This window comes from Podarcis muralis, chromosome 2 (assembly GCF_964188315.1).
Source record: "Podarcis muralis chromosome 2, rPodMur119.hap1.1, whole genome shotgun sequence".
Taxonomy (NCBI): Eukaryota; Metazoa; Chordata; class Lepidosauria; order Squamata; family Lacertidae; genus Podarcis; species Podarcis muralis.
This window is the reverse complement of record NC_135656.1, coordinates 37,177,098-37,195,584: the sequence shown is the minus strand read 5'-3', so window position 1 is coordinate 37,195,584 and position 18,487 is coordinate 37,177,098. Positions and strand designations below refer to the sequence as shown.

At 44.1% G+C, this 18,487-nt stretch overlaps 1 long non-coding RNA gene across 1 annotated transcript in view; it reads left to right on the top strand.

Annotated features, from left to right (window-relative positions):
- Window positions 1-17,416, top strand: part of LOC114590675 (uncharacterized) — a 136,022-nt gene extending 118,606 nt beyond the window's left edge. The window contains exon 3 of the long non-coding RNA XR_013391839.1: window positions 17,350-17,416. This is a non-coding gene — a long non-coding RNA (uncharacterized LOC114590675). The remainder of the gene's footprint in view (window positions 1-17,349) is intronic.
- The last annotated feature ends 1,071 nt before the right edge of the window (window positions 17,417-18,487 follow it).

The window sequence follows — 18,487 nt, the reverse complement described above, 5'->3', positions numbered from 1 at the left end:
GTAATGAGTTGTGTCTCTCCATTTCTCTCTCAGGCCTCTAATGAATACTGGATATTGCCATTCATATGGATTTCTTTTTCTTTATTTCTTTTTTAAAAAACCCCCACCAAAAAACCCCCACACCAAACCTCTCATTTTATCTGAATTTCGCAAATGGCGGGGGGGGGGGGGGCGGGGGGGAGAGAGAAAGAGAGAGAGAGAGAGAGAGAGAGAGAGAGATGAGGGAAACCTAAATTTGTAATTAACTTAAAACTCTGTGATTGCTCTCCTCCTTCAGCGCATCCACATCCATGTCCTCAGCTGGAATTAGTTACATATAATCTGGCAGCCCAAGGTTTGGACAAACTCAACCCTCCTGCCTCCCCCCTCCCCTGTCCACACCTATGTTTCCAGGCCTGCCGAGCAGAATTTAACCATTTCTTTTAAGTTTCTGCAGCTTTTGCTTTAGATGCCCACACATCAACAGCCTGCATCTGTGCAGATAATACTTAACTGTGAAGCACAGCCAGCAAGCCATCTAACAGGCTTTTCCATTAGGGAGGTTAACAGCAAACCTTGCCTGTGCAGGATTACTGACAGAGTGTGAACAGAAGGTGTAGCCTCATTGCATATGCTTTTTAATATTATACCACAGTTGGCGAGGAGGATTGAAGAGGTGCAGCGGTGGGGGGGGGGGCACAGCTGACTTTAGCTCTTGGATATCTGATTCCTCACACCACTGTGATAAAAAAAGAGATGATGACAACCCTTGCTCAGTTTATATAGAAATCCACCTGCAGCAGCATAAGTTTATCCGAGCTGGGGACGGGTCATGGTTAGTATTCATGGTCAGTACATTCTCTGTCCCGCATCTGGGTTGTGTTATCTAATGTAGGGGTATAAGTTGTGAATGAGAAAAAATAGTGTTGTCAGCTGAATCCACTGTTCATGCTGGCTCAAAGTCTATGTGAATATTGGAACATTTTTTTTTAAAAAAAGATCCCTCTTGGACAAGACTGAATCTGTCAAATGTCCTGTTTCCAAAACTGGAGACCCAAATGCTCCCAGGAAACCTATAGACATGGCATGGAAGAAGCAGCCATCTCCTGGTTTTTGCTCCTACCCCAAATGGCACTCAGAGACACAATGATTCTGAACTGGATGGTTCCATAAGCTAATATGGTGAATGGCCACTGATGGATCTTCACCTTCATCTATTTACATCATGCACTTTAAAAACCACCTAAGCTAGTGGCCGCCACTACATCTTTACTTTAATTGCCTTTTAAAAAAATGCATATACAGTGGTACCTTGGGTTACAGACGCTTCGGGTTATAGATTCTTCAGGTTACAGACTACGCTAACACAGAAATATTACCTCAAGTTAAGAACTTTGCTTCAGGTTGAGAACAGAAATCGCATGGCAGCGGCAGCGGGAGGCCCCATTAGCTAAATTGGTACCTCAGGTTAAGGACAGTTTCAGGTTACCAGATTTTTTTCAATGAATCCAGGGACACTTTTCAACTTCAATAGGAATTATAGGGTTTTGTATGGGGACTTATTTGTAAATCCGGGGACTGTCCCCAGGAAACAGGGATGTCTGGTAACCTTACATTAGCTAAAGTGGTACCTCAGGTTAAGAACAGTTTCAGGTTAAGAACAGACCTCCAGAACGAATTAAGTTCTTAATCTGAGGTACCACTGTATACATACACATATGCCCTGTAGCTGGCAGGACAAAGCTGCAGAGCTGTCCTCCCAGCAATGACATCACTGCATCTACCTGGCCAGCGCTGGAATGGGGATGGGCAGAGAGGCTGCAAGGGCAGGGCTGTGGGCACCAGATTGGCTCTGCTGGTGAGTCCACACAACCCTGACCCTTCCACCACCCTACCCCACCTCAACGCCACCCAAGCAAGTGGTGGCAATGCCAGTGTCAGGAAGGAGGCTCTGCCCTGCATCAGACACTGCTGCATTCACACACACACACACACACACACACACACACACACACACACACGAAAAAGACCTGCAGTTCATAGTGTACAGTTCAAGTAAGGTAGCCTGACAGTCACAGAACTGTAAGCTGGCAAAGAGTAGCACACAGAAGTTAGCATTGTGGCCTTGGGCGGAAAATAAATGATGACCCACCTAGTTGTTTAAAAAGAGTGGCAAAAATGACTCCCCTGCTGAATTGAAGACAACTTGGGAGGAAATCAGAACTGGATCTTTATGTGAAATGACTGTGAGCTCAGTTCTGGTATGAAAACAAACCCTGGGGAAATCTTGCATGTGGAAGCACCTTATTCCTTCATTCTATGTGTACACATGCTCTCCCCAAACCACTCTTTTGCTCCTGGCTCTGGTTGGTGGACAATGAAGCTCTTTCAGAAAACTAAGTCAACCCCCCCCCCCATGAAACCTGGAGCCTCCCCACCTGTTATGTACTGAATTGAATAGGATCCAAACTGCAGCAGTCTGATTGGTCCTAGAACAATAGGATCCAAAAGGCAGCAGTCTGATTGGTCCTAGAACAATAGGATTCAGAATGCAGCAGTCTGATTGGTCTTAGAACAATGCAGCAGTATGATTGGTTGGCAGGAACCACCCAATCATGCTCCAGATAGAAGTGAATCCACAACCTGATTGGCTTACAGTAGAATTCCAGAATTAGCCAATCATGTGCAGCCCATTGTGTAAATAATGTATATAAAGCAGACCCCTCAGACATTCATTCATTCCTCCTCACCACTATGAGCTGAATAAAGAGCAAGAAATCACTTTGCGACTCTGAGTATATTTCACCACCCCTCTCTAAAACATTACAGACCCCAAGAACGCATGGGGTGTCCCTTCCACCAGATGGCTGTTCCATTGCTCTGCTGATACAACAGACACCCCCATTTCTGTGTGGCTGTATATATGTGTGTGTATATATATATGAGACTATTTTATTCCGGCAAGAGTATAACAAGGTTAGATGTGTGTAAGGGGGCACCTGCATTACAGCTAATGGAGCCATTGGTTTGATTCAGTGTTTGCAGAGGGGGCAGAAAGGAGAGCGTTTGCATGAACTGCATGTGCGAGGCTTATTTTAGCCATTTGAATAATGTGATGTTGCCACTAGGGTGTCTGTGCAAACGAGTTCTCATATCTCCCAGGCTTTCCAGGTCCAATAAAAGCAAAATATGAATGATGGTCTGACTTGCTCAGCCTCTGCTTTTTGCTTTTATGATTGAGAAATAGTCGCTGAAATTGTCAATAACAATAAATAAAATCAAGCCGCCTTGTTATACGAGGAAGGAAGCGGCGGGGGAGAAGACTCCTTTCTTTGCTGACACCCCGTTTTGTTCTTTTTTGGCATGATATGTGTGGCTAAGCGCACATACAGAGACACAAAATTGAGAGTTTCCAGGGAGATGGGATGGGGCTGGTTATAGCCACTTCTGCATCTTTTATGCTGGTTTAAATCCACTTACAGATATGTTGCAGTCAGAGGCAGACATTTTTTAACCAGTAATTGTCTTGTATACAAGCGTCTGTCTATGTCACCAAAAGATCTCACTTAAGAAAATAAATGTGCTTTTCATCTCTGGTTGGCAGGAGTGAGGCTGTTTGGGAGGAGGGTAATTGGGGTTCTTTTCCAGTCTGATAACCAAGACAAATTAGGGGTCATGGTTTGAGTTGGGGAGGGCACTCTTCCTTTCTCTATTGTCTTTTATTCCAATTTTTGTACTTTATCTTGTTTTCGTAAAACATCCCGGAACCTTTGCTGAAGGGCATTATATCATTTTTTTTATTCCCCCTCTAAAAAGTCATCAGTAATTACCCAGAAATAATTTACAAAGGAAATTTACAAAGGCTCCATGGCTACTGAAGAGATCCATATATTGTGAGGCGGGGGGGGGGGTTAAATTGGCTTTGGATGTGCCATAGTGCCTTTGGCTTCCAGGGCCTATCGTTTTCCCTCTCTCCAGTCCTGAGAAAAGAGACGACTCTTAGGCCAGGAGTAGCTAATGCCTTCTATATGTTGCTGGACTGCAGCTCCCATTATCCTTGACTGTTGACCGTGCTGCCTGGGGTTGATGGGAGATGCAGTCCAGTAACATCAAGAGTACACCATGTTATGGTGATTTTTTGCAATTGGGGGGGGGGCAATTGCATCTTGTATGGTTGAGCACATGGTCTCATAGTAGAACAATACTGGTTGAGTATCCTGAACATGCTTTGGCCCATGATCTAGACACATGTCAACGGGACTGGTATGCGCATGAACATCTGCAGTAAAGTCACCACAAAAGTACAAACCCAACATTAGGAAATTGTTTTGCTTATGTGGGTCACTTGTGATTAGACTTCCCAGTTCCACTCAGTAAATCTTTATGAATTATCTCAAGGTGAGAGTGTGCTCATTTGGGGTGGGGTGGGGGGTGCTTCTCCTTTCTTTCTTTCTTTCTTTCTTTCTTTCTTTCTTTCTTTCTTTCTTTTGACTTTCAGGAAACTGGGCAATGCATAAAAGTTGCAAAGGCCACCTGTGGCAGATTAATGTCAGTTCTCATTTCATCCCCTGGAGAATTTTCACACATTGCACCCTAAGGGGTGCATTGACATTCATAGCTCCTCCAGGGGTAGAAACATATGGAGACTCCACGGGGACAAACTTCATGATCTGAATTACCAATCAGTGTGCGTCTCGAGGCTCAGCTGTGGAAAGACTTGCAGATAACAAGACTTCATGCTTCTGCAATTCTCATTTTAATCTGTCTGTTACTAAATATGGTTTCGCTGTCACTCAAGTCTCGGGGAGCAGCTTACTCATCCGTTTTGCTGGTGTAGCCCCATTAGAGTTTATGCGGCTACGCGGCAGCAAGTGATCAATGATCTCTTTGCCCCAACAGAAAAGTGATTTTATGTCGTTTCCACGTTATTTAAAACCCCAAGATTTTCCGTTTGCTGCCATATTCACATCAGCCAAGGAGTCCAAAGCCAAAAGCATAATACCATTTCTGTACATAATTGGAGTGGACCACCTGTACATTATTGAGGTGGGGCACTGCTTGCACCTGGGGGAAGGGCGAACAGGACAGGACAGGGCATGATGGAAGTCACAGCAGGTAAGGAAATGAAAGAGGAGTGCTGGGCCACAGCATGGAAAGTGCCCAGCTATGGCTTTGCCCAGCACTCCTCCTGACATGGTCAGCTAGGTAGCTTCTCTGACCATGAAGATGCTACAGTTAAATTCCAGGTGCTCCTACAATGGTGCCCTTGAGGACTTCCCTCACCACCCATGAAACCTCTTCAGCCCCTGGCTCACTCCCCACTTTGCATGACGTACCAAGGCCTGTTTCAAACTACATACAGCTAATGGAGGAAGTGGAGAAACTTTTCTCTTTCTCATTTCCTCTTTCACCTCTCTCTGTTTTATTTAATTATTTTTCAAGGCAGGAAACAAGAAGAGAGTAGTACAGAAAGGGGTGTGATGTCACGAGACTAGGAGAAAACCAGAGTGGGGCAGGGAGGAGAAAGTAGAGTGCTAGTGGAGTCAGGAGGGGCAGTGAGTGAGAATGGAGTGGCAGGAGTAGAAGCCACACACACACACACACAAGTTTCAGAGGCATGACCTGGGGAATTTGGGAGAGAGCTGACCATAGGGGACAGTGCCCAGATCACGCCCCAAAATGTGCTCACAGGCCCCAAAGGGCTGGTAGGTTTTCTGCTTCCATAGTCAGAGGAGATTTCCATTAAGTTGCATGAGCACCCAGTACTACCTATGAGGAAATATCACCTTGACAAAGGATGGTTCCCTAATACAACTGTTTCCATAGATATATAGACAAGAAGGTCATTGTGTATATTATTATGGATGGTCAGCTTGCAACTTTGCTGCTTTCCTTTTCTCACCTTGCCCATGCACAGGTAATTTGGGATATACCTCTTAACGGAAGTGTGTTTCAACACGTCTGACTGCCCAAAGCTGGCAAAATTTAGCAAAACAAAACAAACAAATGCACCAAAGCTACAAAATTATCAACAATGTGAAGCAGCCTTATACCTAGTCAGATTATTGGTACATATTAGAGGTTACTAGGAAAGGGTCTGAAATTAAAACTATCAGGATTGTGAGGCAGCTGTAGTATTGTAAGCTTGTGGGGATGGGCAGAAGGGGGGTCGTGGAGCAAAAATGATTGCAAATGATCCTTAATCGTCAGTGGTAAAAGCTGCATGCTCAGCCACACACCTGAACGCACAAAGGTATGGGGGTGCCTTACCCCCCAATGCCCTCAGGCTACTGTTAATAACTTTGTGTGATTTAGCAGGTTTTAAACTGCATTCAATTGAACGTGCTTAGACATTCTTCCACATGATCCATAACCCTGACATGACACGATTCTCTTTTGTGGGGAAGTTACTAAGCACTTCAAAACCCTCTTCAAACCTTCCTGCTAATCATGGCAAGATCTGAAGAGCAGCAGAGCAGGGTGGAGCTTTGTGCATGTCCCTGTCCCACCCACAGTTAAGCCCTTTGTGTGCTTGGGGAAGTGCTTGAACTGTTGCCGCTGCTGTCACCACTAATTGTCTAATAACATAGAAGTCTTACTGAGGGGTAAACATGGAATCGTTGTGCTGACAATCGGCCACTCTTTATTAGTTTGTGTGTGTGTGTATGTGAATCTAATATCATATGCAGCAGTCTACACCTCTGAAATATTGATACCTGAAATCTGCGAGGCGTGATGACAGCAGTCACCAAGTTGGGTGCCTTCTGTATGCAAACCATGGGCTCCATCACTAAAGTGGCACTGTTCCTGGTGGGATGTTTTCTGAACCTGCAGATAGCTAAGAGAATGTATAGTGCAAACAATATTTCTAAATGACTGGTTTTATTTTGTTTTTTAAAAAATGAAAACATGACAATGGCAATAACTTTTAGGTGCATGCAATAGCCCTCAAATCTTATCTCTTGATAGAAGACAAAGCCATCTGAATCAAGTTCTAGACAGAGGGAAAGTCCAGCCATTTAACTGCAACATAGAGCTTCTTTCCCCCTCCCCTGCCTCTTTTGATTGATTTGACAGGCAGAAATGCAACAGGTGAATCAGTAATGGGGAAAGTTTCACCTGCAGCTCTTGGAAACACAGGAGCCCTGTTAGACTGAAAGATGGCAATCCTAGAGAAAAGACTTGTTGCATACTCCACAGATAACAGCAGAAGATGACTTTGCTAAGTTTCCCTGTCTGGCTGTAAGGGAAACAGAAGAACACAATTCCAGTTTCAAGTTTTCTCTGAGGTAAACAATAAAGGCAACCCTGCAGTGATCTCTAGTAGAATGAATTGGAGATAGTGGTCAGCCAGCTGGGTGTTTAGTGGCCTGGCTCCACAGACTGCCTCTAGACCTGCCACAACCATTGCCTACAGATTACTCTCCCTGGATATGGAACTTCAGCAAATACAGAATTAGCCCTAGCTAAGTAATCTTGTTAGCATGATTCAGTGTTAAATGGATCTCGATTAAATGGGGCTTTATATCGTCCCAGCTGGAGATGATAAGCCTCTGGAAGAAAATGGCAGGAGAGGAGAGGAAATTGCTTTACTTCAGGCTGGGACATTTAACCCCATCAAACACTTTCCACTTCTTCTTTTTTGATCTTGTATCACTGTCATTTTCTAACTCCTCTGCCGACTGATCCAGTTTTCTGAAATTGCAGGGAGACCCATTTCAGGGATGAAAACTGGCCCATCTGTCCAACACTCCAGAAGTGTTAAGGAGACATGTAACTCCAGGCTTTAACAATTAAGTCTTCACAGGCCAGTCAAGGATCTGCTCCCAGCTCAGCCTTTCTTGGGGTTACTCCTAAACGCTAGTGGGGGGTGAGCAGGTGGTGGAGCAGCAGCAGCAAGAGGGGAGGAGTTTGGTTCAGTTTGCATCTAAAGGCAAATCTACCCGATCCATGCTTTCAGAGACACTGGGTCACTTTGAGGCAGTCATAGGAACAGAGGGTTGGAAGGGACCATGAGGGTCACCTGGTCCAACCCAAGCAATACAGGAATCTTTTGCCCAACGTGGAGCTTGAACCCACAATCCAGAGAGTCTCATTTTCTGCCAAATGAGCTACCCCAGCAGCTCACTCTCAATCTGACCTATGTCACAGGCTTGTTTTGCAGATAAAATGAGAACTATGTACATTCACCACTTTGAGCTCCATGGTGGAAAAGCAGGATACACACCCACACCCCTGCAGCAGTAATATTGCAGGTAAACTGGTCCCAGTTGTTAAAGGCTTGTATACTAATACTAACACTGTGAACTTGGCCCAATAGAAAATCGGCCACCAGTGCAGATCTCTTATCTGCTGACAAGGTCTCATTCCTGTTAGTAATCATTCTGCAGCATTCTGCACTAACTGCAGCTTCTGGATCAAGTGCAAGGGAAGCCCTACACAGAGTGCTTTGCTCTGTCAGATAGTTATTACATAGAACTTTCTGCATTTTTTATTATTTGTAATATATATTGTGGTAAGTTTCATTTGGAAACTGTAATTTAAGAATTAAAAACTGAACTGAAAACCAGCCAGTGAGCCATACATCATTTTATCGATATGCCGCCTTTTTCATAGTTAAACCATGCTCAAGGCGGCTTATAGCATGGCGGGGGGGGGGGGGATACATAAATGCAAACATAGCAAAAGTAGTCATATGCAATAAATGAAACATCAAGAAGTAGACAAGTCCAGGACTCACAGCCAAGATGGTCCTCTTTGTATCCAAGACGGCAAACATAGAATCACCCCTTTCATTTAACTGACGATCTTTGAAAACAGTAGAGGGGCAGGGGGAACTGTTGTCCATGGAAGAGATGGGGAATTGCAGATATTTGTTTGAGCTACAACTCCCATCATCCCTGCTTTGGCCATGCTGACCTGGGTTGATTGGATTTGGAGTCCAACAACATCTAGGGTGCGGGTGCAGGTTCTCCATCCCTGCTCTCTGGTCCCAGGTTAGGTGACAGCCTGTAAACAAGGCCTAGTTAAGGGAGGGAGATTGCAGGGAGGACATTCAGGACATTCCTCACAGTGAGGAACTTTTGAGGGGTATGCTGTTATTTCTCTACTTGCAGTATTTCTAAGATGTCTATTCTTTGCAATTGGTGTCAACCCATTTCCCCTCAAAATATAGATCCTTCTCATATAATTTGGCACAAAGGGAAACTGGGCGCATCTAATAAAACCTCTTAGGGAGATTGAGGCAGCGGATCTTCTCTCCTCCCCCCTCCCCCCATCACATTGACAGAAATATGATAAACATGCAATTACTTGAATTTATCCCTAAATATCCCATTTAAGGTAGATTTACATGCTTATGAAATTTCCCTGACGCGAATCCCGGCACTGAGAGAGCAATCCATGTTAACAATGGCTGCAAATAGATGAGAAATGATATAATCTATTGGAAATTTCCTTCATTATCCCCCTAATCAAGCCCTCTATTGGGCTCTTTTCAAAAGGCTGCTGGAGAAAAAGAAAATGTTCAAGTAAACCGATGCCGGAGATAATTAATTAACTTGCCATCATCATCGCTCACAGGCAGACTCAATATAAGAAAGAGGATGTGTCCTTCTCAATTACTAAGCAGCAGTTCGCTATTGTGAGGTGAACAGCTTGCAAAATGTGATGAGATAAATCACTTCGCTAAACTTCAGGCTTTGTATTCATCAATGTCTGGGTACCTGACTGTTTCCTCTTGCTTGTTATTTCTCCTGGATTTTAGGTTAATGGTCACGATGTTTTAAGAACTGCCTTTTTAAAAAATAAAATAAAGAACCATTAAAAACACAACAGTGCAGTTCAAGAGTAGAGATGAAGGGGTTGAGTGCCTTAAAAACCAATACAGGGTTTTCTCTCCCCCCCCCCCCACCTTAGATCTAGCGTACAACAAAACAGCTTTCACACCTGGCTAGCCACCCAATAGTTCCTCCTGCTGCGGACAGCACAGCTGCTGGTTTTCTTAAACATGTTGTCACCACATTCTACATTACCGGTTCTTGCGTTTACAAGCTGCTCCATATGTATGTAGTCCTCTGATCACCTGCCCCAGCCTGGCCTCCCAATAGCTTAGCTGATGCTGACTAGTCCTGTTAGGGTCATGGTACTGCAACTGGGCCCCCTCTCTACCTGCCAACCCACCAACCACGAAGGCTATAACAGGGAACTTCTTTATAGATACTTGCAAGGATATCCTTCTGTGACCCAAGCTGTTTAATAAGGAGTCAATCTTAAAAGGTGTCAAGTAAAGCACTGATCCCTGTGTGTGGCCTGAGGGAGGCTGGTTATGAATAAAGCATACTTATTTACTTTAAGAAAAACTGAAAACATGCACTTGCAGTCTTTAGACACCCCTGGGCCTGTTCTTTAATCAGCTCCTGCTTGCGCTCTGCTGAATCCAAGTATTTGCCCCCTGCCTCCCATCTACATAGGGCCAACTAAGTGTGATATTAAATGTATGAGTACATTTGACATGGTTAGGGTCCCCCCGCCTTCAAAATTACATAACAGCCATAGGGGTCACCAGCCAAAGCAATTGTCAATTGTCAATTGTTTTCCTTCCACTGTGGTCCTGTCACTACCACAACCACAGTGGCTGGGTGGGAAGCTTGCATTGGTGCCAAACAGAAACTTCCATTCCCAGAACTGATAGCAGCTTATCAGAGCAATTTTCATTAAGGGGGAGTTAATCCCTTTCTCATAGAAATATATGGTTCCAATCCTGATAAAGCCCCTATATATACTGCTGATATTTAGGGTGGGGGAGGATGACTACAAATGCTAAATGCATTCATGCATTTAACTTCATGTATTCTTTGGTCTTTGGAGTGAGTAATTCACTACATTGAAAGAATTAATTATTTTACAAAATAAACTATTATATCCCGTGAGGTTTTCACTAGGGAATAGAAAGGGATCTTCCACACCATTTACCCCAAAATCTGTGGCTTAAAATCACAAAACATCCAGGTCTGCTCTGTAGCAATCAGATTATTGTACAGTTACACCATACCGGACATCCCGTTAGGGGGTGTGCCCCAAAACATGTGAGATTGCTGCACCTCAAAGCATGTGTTTTTTTGGCTCCGTGCTCTTGTGCAGGTGTGCACCCTGGTTTTTGGCCTCAACATGTTGGAACCATAGCTGTCAAACGTCCCTTATTTGGCGGGAAAGTCCCTTATCCCAGCACTGTGTCCCACTGCTGTCCCTTATCGATGATGTCCCTTAAATTTCCCAGGTTTCAAAGGAAGCAGCTCCTCTCCAGGAGGGAGGCTCCAACTGTGTTGCTTGGCTGCATTGCTCACCCAATAAGTAGTCTAAGAATGACTGGGGTGTGGAGCTTGCATGCCTTGTGCCGATCAAATCAGCCGCGTTGCCTGGGGACTCGCCTTTGCTCAGCGCTTCCCAGCGGAGAGGTGACGTGGTTTTCCTTGCTGCACCCCCTTTGCTGGGTTGCTGCGCTGTGGGAACCACCGCTTGAGGCTCCTTTGGCTCGGAGGGGCTCAGAAGTTGAACATACCTATGCTCTGAAAATCCCTTATTTTGGCTGCTGATCCCTTATTTTCGAGGCTGCTGGTCCCTTATTTTCAAATCTGTAAGTTGACAGCTATGGTTGGAACCTATGTTATACATGGCTATAAGCATGGGTGAAATCAAAAGGCACTTACGAACTCCAGACTGTGTGTGGAATAACAATCTCTATTTAGTCCTACCTGTGATTCCCACTGCCACATTCGCGTGTAATTCTATGCCTTGGATGACTGAATTATATTGTTTGGAACACATTCCAACCAGGTGAAAGGGCCTGAGGAGGTTGCGGATAAAAGTCAGTGAGGGGAGAGTGCATGGTCTAGAACAGTGTTTCCCAAATTGGGTCTCCAACTGCTTTTGGACTACAACACCCATCATCCCTAGCAAGACCAGTGGTCAGGGATGATAGGAATTGTAGTCCAAAAGCAACTGGAGACCCAAGTTTGGGAAACACTGGCCTATAAGTCTCAAGGGCCAGATGGAGAGGCCTGGAGGCTCTCCACCCCTGAGGTATACAAAGGGGATCGCTCAGTGTTATGTCTGAACCTAGGACCGTGTCTTGTTTTACCCTAAACAGCCACAATTCCTTGAATGTGTTTCACCATGCTTTGCTGCTGGCTTTGTAATCGTGGGTTAATTAGGGTGAAAGAAACCACAGACCTGGGTTTGAACATAATGCTAAGCTATCTCCTTCACCATTTGTTTACCTGCTCACATGAAGGGAGGAGCAAAGTGTTTGGGCTACATATGCCAGTACACGGCTGGCACAGAGTAAGTTTTATTAAGCCAAGGTTTATAGCTTAGTAGCATTTCGTGCAAACACAACCAATGTTTCAAACACTTTATACATTCCTGGGGTTTTTGTCAAACACAAGAAGTTCTGTTTTCATTAAGCATTAAGCATCTTAACTTCACTCTGAGCTAAAGCAAGGAAATAAGCTGTATAATATTGAAAGCTTTGGTATTACAGCTCAGTGTGGTTTCTTCGCTTTCCCCCGCTCCTTCTTGTTTCAAGAACATATTGTTCTCCCCCACAAAAAAATGGCTCTTTCCTCCTGGCTGGCTTTAATGATAAATAATATCTAATGTTATCACAATGCTCCAGGCTAATATCTAATAACTCAGAATCTTATCTAGTTCCCTAGAGCTAAAGACAAAATTCATATCAAAATTGTGTTTGATGAACTTCCCTTCTTTCTTTGGGAAATATCCATAAGCAATTTACCCGTTTCCTGTCAGTTAAATGCCTGCAAATTACCTTTGGCTCATGAGCAGGATTTATCCATTTCAAATTGCACTCATTCTTCTTTTTGTTTGGTATTTTTAATCACTTACGCCATTGTTTCACAATCAGGGGCAGACACTCAGTAGACCAGGCATGGGAACCTGCCACCCTCCAGATGTTGTTGGAGTTATAGTCCAGCAACATCTGGGGGTGCAGGATCCTCACCCCTGCAGTGGAACCTGGTATTTCTCCACAACACCATGAGAAATGTTGTTTATTTGATTTATCTACAATATTTATATACCACTGTTCATCAAAAATTGATTCCAGAGTGGTTCATAATGACAAAAATCGTGGACCACCTGCTGCCAGGTAAGCACATGTCCAAGACAAAGAACAGATATGAGGAATAGCTGAGGGAGTTGGGTATGTTGAGCCTGAAGAAGAGAGGCTGACTGAGAGGAGATATGGTTACAGATAGGTAGCCGTGTTGGTCTGCCATAGTCAAAACAAAAAAATTCCTTCCAGTAGCACCTTAAAGACCAACTAAGTTAGTTCTTGGTATGAGCTTTCGTGTGCATGCACACTTCTTCAGATACACGGATACTGTGTATCTGAAGAAGTGTGCATGCACACGAAAGCTCATACCAAGAACTAACTTAGTTGGTCTTTAAGGTGCTACTGGAAGGAATTTTTTTGTTTTGAGAGGAGATATGATAGCCATCTTCAGATATCTGAAGGACTGTCAAATGGAAGAGGGAGCAAGCTCGTTTCCTCCTGCTCTGGAGGGTAGGACTTAAACCAATAGCTTCAAGTTACAAGAAAGGAGATTCCGACTAAATATCAGGAAGAACTTTCTGCCAGAAATAGATGTTTGACAGTGGAACGGACTACCTCCGGAGGTTGTGGGATCTCCTTCCTTGGAGGTTTCCAAGCAGAGTTTGGATGGCCGTCTGTCATGGATTATCTAATTGAGATTTGTGGACACCGGGGGCGGGGAGACTCTTTTCCCAGATCCAGCTCTGATTGCAATGACATCAGTCTTGCAAGCCCCACAGTTTATCTCAAGCTGGTGGGGTTCAAGCTTGGTGCCGAAAGAATGAATCAAGGCTGCAGCGGGCTAAGGAGGCCTGAGTAAATGTAAGGCTGGGTCAAGCAAAAGTGCTCAAGCGGAGTCAGGATGGCCAGATGCAAATGAGGACGCAGCTCTTATGTAACAAACACTACAGTCCTCTCCCACAAATAGCCTTACTGAATATTTACAATGACTAAGTAGGTAAAGTAATACTCAAAAGCTTTGTTACTATTGTTATGAGTTTGTGATGGGTAGGATATGTGCCTGAGCCCCTTCTAATACCTGGATCCAGCACAATTCCTAGAAAAGCCAGGCTAGCTTCCTGGTGAGGTAATGGCCCCCCAAGTATTGGCTATTAAGGTAACAAAGGAAGTGGCTCTGTGCCCTCTTCTTGATGAGCTGCCACCTGCCAAAACTGCCTCTTCTATGCAACTTTTAAAGGTGTGGCAACCTTATCCTCTTCTGTATCTGATTGTTTTATGTGGGCATGTTCGTTTTAACTATTTTTTAATTGATAATGGAATAGATATTTGTATAAACCACTCAGAGGTTTTACTGCAGTCAAGCAGTATATAAATTTTGTTAAATAAATAAATGTTGGGAGGGTAGGGAGCATCTAGGACAAGGAAGAACACTGGTAGCTAGTTCATAAAACCATAGAATTGTAGAGTTGGGAGGGACCATGCTATGCAGAAGGCTCAACACATGGTCCCCCATCCAATTTGAAACCATACAGGCCCCTGATTAGATTTGCAAATATGTTAGCAGTGGACAAAGATGGCTGTGACATCTGGGCAATTACTTACCTTTTGAAATGTTCCTGCAGAGGATGTGTTGTGTGAACCAGACCAACACCACTACGCTGCCATGTTTTCTATCTATGAGTAGGAATGGAGGAGAAATTCCACTCAGTTCACTCCTAAAGGCAAACTATGGTCCGCAGGCTGGATATGGCCCAAGGGGGTTGTTAAACCGGCCCCTGGCCCTTGCTGCCCACTCAGTCAGTCCCCGCATGGAGCTAAACCACCATGGCAGCTCCACTCGGGGACTGATTTCCAGGACGCAGCCACGGCTTCCAATAGGAAGCTGCAGGCGCCTCCCCCCCCCCCCCCATGGCTCCAAAAGCCGATGGGGAAAGAGCGGTGAGCATGTGCACATGTGCACTGGTGTGCGCATTCCCATGAGGGTGCCCACACGCTCCTGCGTGTGGGCGATCCAGCCCACCGGTGGAAAAGTTTGCCGGCCCCTGCTATACTTTCTGGAGTGGGGAATACATGAACTGAAACTCAACCATCCTTCAAAATTCACACTTCTTCAAATTTTGCAGTGCAGTACCCCAGCCAAGTAAAGTGTACAATAATGCACATACTAAGATAAAGTATGCACGACAATGTGTATAACAGTGAACATAACATACGAAAATGCACTATATAAGGGGCAATTGCTTTTTTAAAAAATGAGAGCCAGCGTGGTGTAGTGGTTAAGAGCAGTGGACTCATAATCTGGTGAACTGGGTTCGATTCCCTGCTCCTCCACATGCAGCTGCTGGGCGACCTTGGTCTAGTCACACTTCTTTGAAGTCTCTCAGCCTCACTCACCTCACAGAGTGTTTGTTGTGGGGGACGAAGGGGAAGGAGAGGGGACTCCTTAATGGGAGTGAAAGGCAGGATATCAAGTCCAAACTATATGAGGGAGGAAATGCATGCAGAAATTTGTATATTGGGAGACATTGGCATGAAACTGCTAGTGAAATTTCATGCAGTCTTGAAAAAACCAATCAAACTGATAGAGAACTCAAGACTGGAAGCATGAAAGACTGAAATGGACAGATTTGCCCATCCCTGTGAGAGAGGGGAAAGTGTTTCTGGTCTCTCCAGTCAAAGTAATGAAGAGCATTAGTACTTTCAGTTCATAGCATGAATACTTCACATGAACGCTGAGCAAGCATGCATACCATGCCAGATGCACCTAATCCCAAAATGGTTGTGTGGTGGTCACAGGTTGCTGCCACCGTCCTGGTTGCTGCCCTGCTAAGAAGCCTTCCTAGCAAGTGAAATCCATTGGACTCAATGACAATTTGCTTTGGCATGAACACGGATAGGATTGTTCTGTACAATGTTTTCAGGTGTTGAAAAGGACACATATGTGAAAAGGGTTGGAGGATAACACTGGCCAATGTGTAGAGATGCTGTCACATTAGGCTGAGCACCTCTTAAGCAAATGCTTAACTTAAAAGGGAGATCATAATCCCATTATCTTCAAGGAAGCTCCCTTTGTGCTTAAAGGTACATTACATACACAGCTGTTTTGTTCCTTTCCTCCCCCCCCCTTTTTTTTTTAGTGGCTCCTCTTGCAGGGCCGAGTCCTATTCAAGTCACCTTTCCTTCTCCATTTAGCTTTAACGTGGCAGTGTGACATGCCAGCTCGAAATAGATCCTGAGTGAGGGAAGCTGCTCTTTTCATGGTCACCAGGCAACCATAAACAACCTGGCTGCTTCTTGTTGATTATTCTGGTGAGAAAAACCAATCTTCTCCTTCTCATTTTCATTCCGGAGAATGCTGAATTCAAAGTGATGATGCTGAAACTGTCATCTCACAAAATAGCTCCACAGATGCCTTAAAACAAAACAGCATCAAAGCATCAGCTTGTAAATACCTTTAACCTCTCTGTGGAATAAAAATCACCTCTTTTGTAAGCTATAATTCATCCCTTTGGCCTAAAAGCACTGGAAAAAACCCTCCTAATCAGTCTCCTTTCTCACACTCCTTTATGCCACAGCAACTGCTTTGTATTCTTTCTTTTTTTAATGGAGCTGCTAATTAATTTTAAGCCTCTTTGTGTGAAAGCCTAAGAGAGCTGGATTTACCTAGTACTAGGGAGCCATCTGGTGCAAAAAGACTATTTCCTTGCCAAGCTATTCCTACTTACCTGAGGGGCAGATAGGAAGAGATGGGGGTTCTTTAAATCATGGGCAATATCCACTTGTCTTATTTTTTGTAATAATTAGGGTTGTTAGGTTGAGGCCTGAATAATGTAGGTTCTGGGGTAGATTGCTCTAGACTGGAGCCACTTGGATAGGCAGATGTTCTGAGGGCTTCATAGTACAGTGGTGGCTAGGTCATATCCTGCCAAACCTCTACAGATGTCAGATCAGTGCTTTGATCTAGTAATGTGATGGACAGCGGGTGATAAACTGAAGTTGTATCTTGACAGGGTGAAGACACTGTGCATAAGTGGTACCGATGTTTGGGAATTAGGTACATGTCCTGTTCTGGATTGAATTGCACTCCCCTTGAAAGAGCCAGTTTTGGAGATTGAGGAGAAATATCAGATCTCCATAGGACAGAAATCACAGTATGGTGCTTATTTTTTTGTAAAAAGTTGCTCTTACAGCCCTCATTAGTGATACTATTATCCAAATGTAGAAAAAACAATAACACCAACTGTAAATCTCCATATTAGCTCAATATTTTATTTTATTTTTCTTCTGTCTTTCAGCAACGAATAAACCATCAGATAAGTCCTTGCCAGAAGGCAGCCTTTGAAGGAGTCAAGAGCAGGTAGGGATTTCATCGAGCGCGACATCAAAGTGACAGGTTCACTTGTGTGTTTTATGATGACATGGGGGGCTCAAGAACTTCTTTGTCCTGTCATACTGTTTAATTTCCCATCATGATTTAGCCTGCAAGGTTTACCATTTTAGAATCGAGATAAAGGGCTGCTTACTAGCCTAATGGGAATTTTTAGCAAAAACATTTTTTATCATTTTGAAGATACCTGTTAGAGAAGGTGAGTTGGGAAAGCTCTCATTCATATTTCAAAGTGCACTGAGTCATTAACTTTGTGTATTTGGGTTTGATGTGGACACAAGAGACAATGTCGGGTTGAGGGCCTAGATGCTGAACCACAGCATGATCTCTTACTAGGAGCTTCAAAGAGGAGTTCAAGGTGAGACCCTCATATGCCAGGTTCTTCTTTCTCCCAACATCATGCTGGTTATCTGGACAATTTCATTATCATTATCACCAAAAGGTGAAAACCCACATCAATGCATGCAGCTGATTTTGCTTGTTCCCTTAATAGATGGGGGCTTGCTGTGCCTGCGCTCATTGCTCCCTCCTAACTATAAAGCCAGCCCCCTGCTTACACATTAGACTAGATTCTGTATTGTGTGAATGGACCGCTATATTCTTAGTGGTGCCCTTGGATGAAACTGTACCATGCAGAAGAAACTGTGCCATGTCTATTTATAGCCTGCAAAGCTAGATTCCTATGATCAGCATTCAGTTAGGAAAAACAAGTTTCTAGCCCTCACACTTGTGGAAGAACCTACTCACACATCACAGTCACAATGCAGAGCCTTTATATGGTAACAGGTAGGTAGGGATGGGGGAATAGATGAGCATCATGAAACATTGGGTGATTGTAGTTAAAGCTGTTCCGTGGCACAGCAAATACTTCTCCCAGCTCCTTCAAGAGTCAGTCGCAAAAGTAGAGGATTTTCCAGGTTTAGTTATCCAGTTTCCTAGCTGGTGACATACCACAGCTTTAGATTCAGTGTGGCAAAATTATATTTTGGCTGTTCCTGTTATGGTAGGGCAGAATCAATGAGCTCAGTTACTCTGAGGTAAAAAGA